The sequence below is a fragment of the Raphanus sativus genome, unplaced genomic scaffold (genome assembly GCF_000801105.2).
Source record: "Raphanus sativus cultivar WK10039 unplaced genomic scaffold, ASM80110v3 Scaffold0266, whole genome shotgun sequence".
Classification (NCBI taxonomy): domain Eukaryota; kingdom Viridiplantae; phylum Streptophyta; class Magnoliopsida; order Brassicales; family Brassicaceae; genus Raphanus; species Raphanus sativus.
Genome location: NW_026615586.1, coordinates 37,383 through 47,647, shown reverse-complemented (window position 1 = coordinate 47,647; position 10,265 = coordinate 37,383).

Here is a 10,265-nt window from a genome sequence, read left to right as displayed (position 1 = left end):
AACTTATATTCCAAGAAATAGAAACAAACAAGAAATGGTAACATTGGACAATAAGGTAAGCAAATAGTTACATCAGACTAACTTTGGTCAACTACTTACATAAGATTATGATTCTTGTTGGCTTGTTCGTTTCTGTATACTTTTATGCTTCTCTATCTTTTATGTCAACAAGTTCCTTGTGGGTTGTTTCAGTTATACATGTTTGGTTATGTGTTCTGCGTCTGTCTTACTGAAACTCTCACCATTCATTTTGTAGAGTAATGAGGCATACATTCTCGGTACTTGTGGGTGAAGAGAATTTATCATAAACAAGATAGAATGGTAAAACAAATTTGTTGAGTTATTTTAATATTCGGGTCGAAGATAGCAAAAGTCTAAGTTCTAATGGTTAAATGTCTTGGGCACTTGTCATGAGTGATCGAACAAGAGTTATGCATTTTCGACATGTTCTCAAATTTTACTTAATTAGATATAGTAAATTTAATGCAGATATTTGGATAGATTTAGAGTATATTTAGGAAAGATATTAGATAATAATATATAGAAGATTCCATATTTTCATGATTTAAAAAACAGAGAAACTGAAATGGAAACTGTGTAACCTAAGTAGTTTCAGAACATTGAGTAATGTGTGGGAAATCTATTCTTCCAGTTCCAGACACATAGCTTTTGGTAATTGTTAGAACTGGTAATGAAACATAAAGAAAATAAATTAGAACATAGAGTTAACTATAGAACATGTTTTCAAGATCAGTTATATCAATTATTTCTGCTCGGATTATAAAAAAGAAATTTAAACAAGAGTAGAATATATAAAAAAATGTTTGATTACATTTTATATCCGAAATAGATCATTGTAAAATACTTTGTATCCGTTTTTTAAATTAAGTAGAAAGTCAAAATGAATATTCTTAACCCATGTAGAACATAAAATAAAATATGACTACACTGTTTATTTTTAACAAAAAAACATATATATGGTATTTACTTATGTGTGTTCAAAAAATGGTATTACTTATGTATCTAATTTTTTCCGTTACAAAAAGGTAAAACATATCCAAAATGGTTTGAAAATCAAGAAATCATATTTTGACAATTTCAAGTTCAATATATTTCATTTTGCCAATTTTCTCATGTTCTTTACTCAACATATATAAATATGACCAATGTATAAGAACATAAAGCTATACCCAAGAGTCTATATACATCAATAACTTCTCGTATGTTTCACTACATATTTTTTTACAGACTGAAACTAAGATAAAACAATTTTAGTAAACAGACTAAACCGAACTTCGACATAAACAGACTAAACATCTTGGAATTGTAGAGGGATGGAAAAGAAATGGACTATTAGTTACTTACGAGAAATTTGGCAAAAGCACAAACCATACTTCTTGTTCCTCTCGGAAACAAAGCAAGATTTTGAGTTTGTGCAGGGATTTCAAACGCACTTTAGATTTGATAATCTGGTGACGCGGTGGACCCCATAGGAACAAGCGGTAGGCTAGCACTCTACTACAATAATGAATTTCAGATTCAGGTACTTTTTCAAATAATAGGATGATTGATGTGGAAGCAGTGGTTCTTGGGAAAAAGGTCTACATGACCTTTGTATATGGTGAACCGGTACAGAAATTAAGGGAACAAGTGTGGGAGCGTTTAACCAGATATGGGTTATCAAGATCAGATCCTTGGTTTATGATTGGAGACCTAAATGAGATAACCGGAAACCATGAGAAAGAGGGTGGTGCTTTAAGGCATCCAGTTTCTTTTGTCCCTTTTAATAATATGATTCGTAATAGTGGTTTACTGGAATTTCCGGCAAAGGGAAATAAAATGTCATGGCAAGGAACGCGAGGAAAAGGTAAAGGGGCTTTTATGGTTCAATGTAGACTAGACAGGGCACTAGCCAATGAAGAGTGGCATACTCTTCTCCCCTGTTCCTATACATAATATTTAGGAATGGTGGGCTCGGACCACCGGCCAGTAGTTACATATTTGGAAGATAAAGTTATAAAGAAAAGAGGACAATTTAGATTTGATAAGAGATGGATTGGTAAAGAGGGATTTATGGAATCGATTGCGATGGGCTGGGCGAAGGACTATGGGTCGGATCAGGTGGATATAGTTAAAAAGATTAGTAATTGTCGACATGAAATTGCGAAATGGAGGAGAAATAATCCACCAACTGGAAAAGAAAAAATAGGGGAATTACAGAAAGCACTTGAGGAAGTGCAGACGGATGATTCTAGGACCCATGAGGACATTATGGAGGTATCTCGGAAGCTTCAGGATGCGTATAAGGATGAGGAGGAGTATTGGCATCAAAAGAATCGAAATTTGTGGAATACGTTAAGGGATCGTAATACCAATTTTTTCCATGCTTTAACAAAACAAAGGAGAACACGCAATAGGATTGTGGGACTCCATGAAACCAACGGGAATTGGATTACGGAGGATTCTGGTATTGAGAAAGTGGCAGTAGATTATTTTGAAGATTTATTCAATACAACCTCACCTACAGATTTTGAGGGGTTTCTGGAGGAAATAAGGCCGGGTATTACGCCACAGATGAATCAGAGGTTGCTGCGGCAGGCATCTGAGAAGGAAGTCCGAACTGCTTTATTTATGATGCATCCAGAAAAGGCTCCGGGGCCTGATGGAATGACAACTCTTTTCTTCCAACACTCGTGGCATGTGGTGAAAGAGGATTTGGTGACTATGGTAAATAATTTCTTAATATCGGGAGAGTTGAATTCAAGGTTAAACATGACTAATATATGTATGATACCTAAAACGGAAAGGCCCACAAAGATGACAGAACTGCGACCAATAAGTTTATGTAATGTTGGATATAAAATTATATCCAAGGTGTTATGTCAGAGATTGAAAATTTGTCTTCCAACGCTGATCTCAGAGACTCAATCGGCATTTGTGGCAGGGAGATTGATCTCAGACAATATTCTGATAGCTCAGGAAATGTTTCATGGCCTGCGAACAAATAAGGCATGTCAAGGAAAATTTATGGCCATTAAAACGGATATGAGTAAAGCGTACGATCGAATATAATGGGATTTCATTAAAGCTCTTCTATTGAAGATGAGTTTTGATTCTCATTGGATTGAACTTTAATTGGAGTGTATATCATCGGTACAATATCGGGTATTACTCAATGGTCAGCCACGAGGACATATAGTTCCTCAAAGAGGCTTACGGCAAGGGGATCCATTATCCCCGTATCCATCCATTATGTGTACAGAAGCATTAATAGCAAATTTTAAAAAAGCAGAGGCTGATAAACGGCTTACTGGCATGAAGGTAGCAATGGCTTGTCCATCGATATCACACTTGTTATTTGCAGATGATAGTCTTTTTTTCTGCAAAGCCCAACGGAAGGAGGTACAAACTATTCTCAAGATTCTAAATGAGTATGAGGCAGTTTTTGGCCAACTTATAAACTTTCAAAAGTCATCAATTCAATTTGGGCACAAGATTGAGGAATCTTGTAGACAAGAAATGCGGGATATTTTAGGTATTCAGAATATAGGAGGAATGGGTTCCTATTTGGGCCTGCCGGAGAACATTGGTGGGTTAAAAATTCATGTGTTTGGATTTCTGAAAGAGCGCCTGAATAATAGGATCAATGGCTGGACTTTTAACTTTTTTACTAAAGGAGGGAAAGAAGTGGTTATCAAATCAGTAACCATAGCTTTACCCAATCATGTGATGTCTTGCTATCGTCTACCAAAGGCAATAACAAAGAAACTAACGAGTATTACATCTCAGTTTTGGTGGAGCCCTGGAGGAAGAACTAAATGAATGTATTGGAAGTCTTGGGACAAGGTCTGCATTAGCAAAGAAGATGGTGGGTTGGGTTTCAAAGATATAACGGATTTTAACACGGCTATGTTGGGTAAGCAGTTATGGAGGCTGGTGGAGAAACCAAACACCTTATTTTCGAGAGTCTTTAAAGGCTTAAAGGACATTGTTGGAAAGTTCGCTCCCCGCCAAAGATTAAACATTTTCTATAGCAATTGGTATCAGGATGTATATCTGTCAGAAAGAATTTAAATGCGAGAGGGCTATCAGGGGACTTGTACTGCGATAGATGTGGGGCTATGGAAGAATCGATTAACCATGTGTTTTTTGAATGTCCTCCAGCGCGTCAGGTTTGGGCACTGTCCAATATCCCATCTAACTCAACAATTTTCCCAACGGGATCTTTGTTCACAAATATGGATTACCTATTTTGGCAAGTACGGCCCGAAATGGAAGATCATCAATTTGCTTGGATATTATGGTATATTTGGAAAGGAAGAAATAATAAGGTCTTCAGTAATTTGGATATAGATCCGCGGGAGACTCTTCAATTGGCGGTAACAGAAGCACGGCTATGGGCTCAGGCCCAAATAGTGCAAGTGCCAAAAACAAAATCCACAACAATCGAATCCGCCGATGATTCCCGGGAGGTGGTGTTTCGTGGATGGATTTTGGAAGGAAAAGGAAGTTTTCTCTGGGCAGGGATGATATAGTACACTAGAAGGCTTCACAAGACTAATGGGAGCACGGAATATAAGGGCTTCTCTCTCTCCTCTTCACGCGGAGACAAAAGCTTTAGTATGGGTAATGGAATGCATGAGGAATTTGCGTCAGTTTCGGGTCACGTTTGCAACAGATTGTCTGCGACTGGTAAAGATGGTTTCTGAACCAGAGGAATTGCCGGCGTTTGCTAACTATTTAGAAGACTTAAAGACGTTGAAAGTATCCCTCCACAACTTGGAGATCATTCATGTACCTCACACACAAAATTTGAAGGCCGATGGCTTAGCACGTAGTGCTAGGAAACAAACGTCCTTTGTTGTGCACATGGATGCAGAGCTACTGTTTTGGTTTACAGAGTTTGTTTGAGTCTGTAAAAGTCGATGACAAAAAAAAATATGTAGTCAAACATATAATTCAAAAGAATAGTTTATGTAAAATAAATAATGACTTAAATCAAAAAATAAAAACGTATTATATTTATTGTCACTTAATTTTCATTCCATATAACTATTTTACTAAATAATTTTTTTTTTCTATTTCACTTAATTTAACCAAATACATAGATTTTTTTTATTTGTTTATAAAATAAGTTAGACATGGACATTCGAATACTCATTGGGTACAAATTATATTTTTCGGGTATTGTTTTTTAGGTTTGAAAATTAAACTCTACTTGGATATTATAAATTTATGTGTGAATTTCGTTTTGGATCCTCTCTGATCTGGATGAGTTTGGTTCTAATGTATAAAAGGTAAAAATATCTACATAACTAAAGTATCTGAAATGGTCAGATATTTGTACCAAAAATAAACATATTATCTGATTCAGTACGATTTTTTTAATACAATTAGTTATATGGAGACACATCCAGTGGCGGATCTAGAAGTTTTTATAGTCGGGGGCACATTTGTTAAAAATATAATAAGTTTAATTCACAATAATATATTTATAAAAAAGTTTATGAAATATATATACATTATCAACGAAATTCTAAAACATATTGGATTTATCTAATTAATTATTTTTAAAAATATTTGTTTTAAACAAAAATATTCACAATATAATTAGAATTTCTAAGGTGAAAAAATATTCAGATGTATTTTTATGGCATTGATTTGCTGGTATAGTTAAACCTAGGAAAAGAAAAGGAAAACAATATGTTGAGAAAATAAAAGGGAAAAAAAATCAATCCATACTAAAATTGATATCAATTTAATTTCAGAAATAATTATTTTAGAAAGATCTAGTTAAAGAAAAGAAAGCTTACTCAAGCAGTCAAGCATAGACAACGTAAAATGGAAAAAAGAGAACCAAATAATTTGTCACAGCTTGCATTGAACTCAAGATATATAATATTAGTGTAGCCACCCAAAGCCACTAAGCCACCGAACAAGAAGTTGTAAATCTCAAAAAACCTTTTATATAATTATTAGTAGGGGGCACGTGACCTGATATATGGTGTTTTATACATCATTGTATATATGTTTTCTAATTGGTTTTCAAGTCTTTATCGAGTTTTTCTAGTCCTTTTCAAGTCATTACAGGTCTGCAGTTGCACTGGATGGGAGATGGACCTGCTGGAACAAAAGAAGCAGAAAACAGTGCAGTTTGGTGATTTTCACGCAGAACAGTCTGATGGCTGTTCCCGATCAAGCGGAACAAGCAGACAGAGTGATCCCGTGGTTGTTCCCGATGAATAAGGAAAATACAACATCTCGGGATTTGTCCTAATTATCCTCTTTTTCTCTCTGGCCGCCTGTGGCTTTTGATATAATTTCTTTTTCTAATTTTCTACATCATTCTACGCTATTCTAGACACAAGAAACCATTGGAGACTTTGAGATTTATTGGATTTGCTTATTGTAAAGGGAGAAGGCTCCATCTCTCTCTCCATAGAGAAGATTATCCTGAACTCTCTCTTTGTTTATGTTATTTTTATGAAGTATTATTCAGTATCCATGTCTTTGATCTCTTGTGTCATGGCTGAGTAGTCGGCTAGCTTGTTTAGGGTTCTAGGGTGTTGATTTCGTGAGCTAAACATAGATAAGTGAATCCATTGATTCTCTTCATTCATAACTGTTCTTATTGCTTGCATTAAACTGGCCGCTTAATGTTAGATCATAGGTTTAACCTGTTCATTAACCGTGTAATAGGTTGCTAGATCTATTTTGAATGAGCATTGCATCCCTAATCAGTGAAGGTAGATATTAGGGTGTTTTGTGAACCTATCGGACTTGATCTCTATTGCTTGCGATCGCTTCTCACCTCAACGACAGTTAGACGGTGAGATCGATCAGCATAGGGAGCAGTACCACGACAGTGGACTGTTCTACTTGAGTGATCCGAGTTCTAGACTGTTCTTATTAGCACTTGAATAATTGTTTAGCTCACAAGTATTGACATCCGATGAAGAAACCCTAGGCTGGCTTCTCTTTAATCTGAATTCACATTTACTTTATTTTATTTTCTGTTTGTTACAAACTCAAAACCCCCATATTGTTTTAGCTTAATATTGATCCTATAGAAATAAAGTGTAAGAGTTGGTCTCTGTGGATTCGATCATAAAGTGCTACATCGACATACCATTCGATTGTGGTAGTGTGCACATTAGGTTAATTGGTGTGCGTGAACACGAATATCAATTTGGCGCCGTTGCGACGGGGACCCGATTTTTACCTCTATTTTTCGGTTTCATATCTAGTCTCAAATTGATATTCGTGTTCACGCACACCAATTAACCTAATGTGCACACTACCACAATCGAATGGTATGTCGATGTAGCACTTTAGGATCGAATCCACAGAGACCAACTCTTACACTTTATTTCTATAGGATCAATATTAAGCTAAAACAATATGGGTGTTTGAGTTTGTAACAAGCAGAAAATAAAATAAAGTAAATGTGAATTCAGATTAAAGAGAAGCCAGCCTAGGATTTCTTCATCGGATGTCAATACTTGTGAGCTAAACAATTATTCAAGTGCTAATAAGAACAGTCTAGAACTCGGATCACTCAAGTAGAACAGTCCACTATCGTGGTACTGCTCCCTATGCTGATCGATCTCACCGTCTAACTGTCGTTGAGGTGAGAAGCGATCGCAAGCAATAGAGATCAAGTCCGATAGGTTCACAAAACACCCTAATATCTACTTTCGCTGATTAGGGATGCAATGCTCATTCAAAATAGATCTAGCAACCTATTACACGGTTAATGAACAGGTTAAACCTATGATCTAACATTAAGCGGCCAGTTTAATGCAAGCAATAAGAACAGTTATGAATGAAGACAATCAATGGATTCACTTATCTATGTTTAGCTCACGAAATCAACACCCTAGAACCCTAGACAAGCTAGCCGACTACTCAGCCATGACACAAGAGATCAAAGACATGGATACTGAATAATACTTCATAAAAATAACATAAACAAAGAGAGAGTTCAGGATAATCTTCTCTATGGAGAGAGAGATGGAGCCTTCTCCCTTTACAATAAGCAAATTCAATAAATCTCAAAGTCTCCAATGGTTTCTTGTGTCTAGAATAGCGTAGAATGATGTAGAAAAATAGAAAAAGAAGTTATATCAAAAGCCACAGGCGGCCAGAGAGAAAAAGAGGATAATTAGGGCAAATCCCGAGATGTTGTATTTTCCTTATTCGTCGGGAACAACCGCGGGATCACTCCGTCTTCTTGTTCCGCTTAATCGGAAACAGTCATCAGACTGTTCTGCGTGAAAATCACCAAACTGCACTGTTTTCTGCTTCTTTGTTCCAGCAGGTCCATCTCCCATCCAGTGCAACTCCAGACCTGTAATGACTTGAAAAGGACTAGAAAGACTCGATAAAGACTTGAAAACCAATTAGAAAACATATATACAATGATGTATAAAACACCATATATCAATTCCCCCAGACTTAGATCCTTGTTTGTCCTCGAACAAGACCAAGTATCAAGAACAGGGAGAAAGGTTTGAAAGTGTGGGAACTCTCCTATTCTCAGCAACCATACCTTAACCACGAATCTCTGAACCATACAAGCAGTAAAACTATGACAACACACCCTTACCAGAACCCCACTGACTGCTGTTCGAAAATCGGCTCCATACTCTACATCTCAAACCTGAAAAAGCAACAATATCGAGACAGAACTCCCTACATTCATTTAAGAGCAGCGTGAGCTTCTCATCACAGGCACTATTCAGGGTAGACGGGCTAGGTGTGGAACAGGCTAATTTTATAGTGGAGCTAAAGAGTATTTAGGGGCTACCAACTTTTCGTAGTGGTGCAGATATCGCGCAAAATAGTCGTGAGAGGACGGCTCCATTGATGTCCACAGCCCCTTACTCGTTTTGCTATCTCAGGAGCTGCTATCTCAGGAGCTGCTATCTCAGGAGCTGCTATCTCAGGAGCGACTGTTCTTTTCGTTCGGGAACAATCATCAGACTGCTCCGCTCATCTGTCTGCTCCTCATCCCTTCATATTGATACCTACTCTTCTGCTCGACCTTCCCAATGGCTCGTGTATCCTGAATTCTTCTCCTTCTCCATCACCATATGCTCAATAAAATGAAAGATTTTTATTTTTTTTTATAAGATGGTGGGGTGACGAAGAAGGAGGTAACATGTGATGTTTGGATTGCCACTGGTGGTTCTTCTGGTTCAAATCATTCTGGTTCTCCACCCGTGTTCTTGCACAACTCATTGGTTATGGAGAGGTTGCTCCCTTAATCTGCTTGTTCTCCTTCTGGCTGAATCTGCGCAGCAGTAACGAGTAAGAGGCTGCGTCGATCCTTTCCTCTCCGACCTTTTTGCACATATCTGCACATATAACAGTGAAAAACAAATGCATGAAGGTGGAATAAAGGCTAAGGTTCAGGGTGGGAACTAGCTAAAGATGAGCTAGCCACTCAGGAACAACAAGATGGATAGAAAGAATAAGAAGTCCTGAGTGTAGTTCTCGTTTCCCTGATCTAGTGCCCATAACAAGAAGAATTTCAGTCAAGATTAGGTTCAAGTTATTTGGAGTTAAGTCTACCCAGTGTAACCTGATCGGCTGAGAACTTCTGGAGAATCAAGTGAGATATGTCAGGGTGTTCCGGGTCTACATGTGTGTCTTTCGCCACTGCTAAGGTCACTGAATAAGACAACTAAAACACGAGGTGGTTAGTGATCAACACAGAATAAGGTCATAGTTCCCACAAAACTTTGTCTGACTCGATCCTAAAAATTGACTCAAACTGACTCAAGAGAAAAACAAAAGAAAGAAACAAGTTAGTAAACGACGAAGACCCTCCCCCAGACTTACTTCACAACGTCTCGGTGTGAAAATAAATCAGAGAGAAGGTGAAAACAACAACAGTGGACTGTTCTACTTGAGTGATCCGAGTTCTAGACTGTTCTTATTAGCACTTGAATAATTGTTTAGCTCACAAGTATTGACACCCGATGAAGAAACCCTAGGTTGGCTTCTCTTTAATCTGAATTCACATTTACTTTATTTTATTTTCTGCTTGTTACAAACTCAAAACCCCCATATTGTTTTAGCTTAATATTGATCCTATTGAAATAAAGTGTAAGAGTTGGTCTCTGTGGATTCGATCCTAAAGTGCTACATCGACATACCATTCGATTGTGATAGTGTGCACATTAGGTTAATTGGTGTGCGTGAACACGAATATCATGACCCCATACCGTACAACGTGCGTCCGCCCCTGGACACATCTA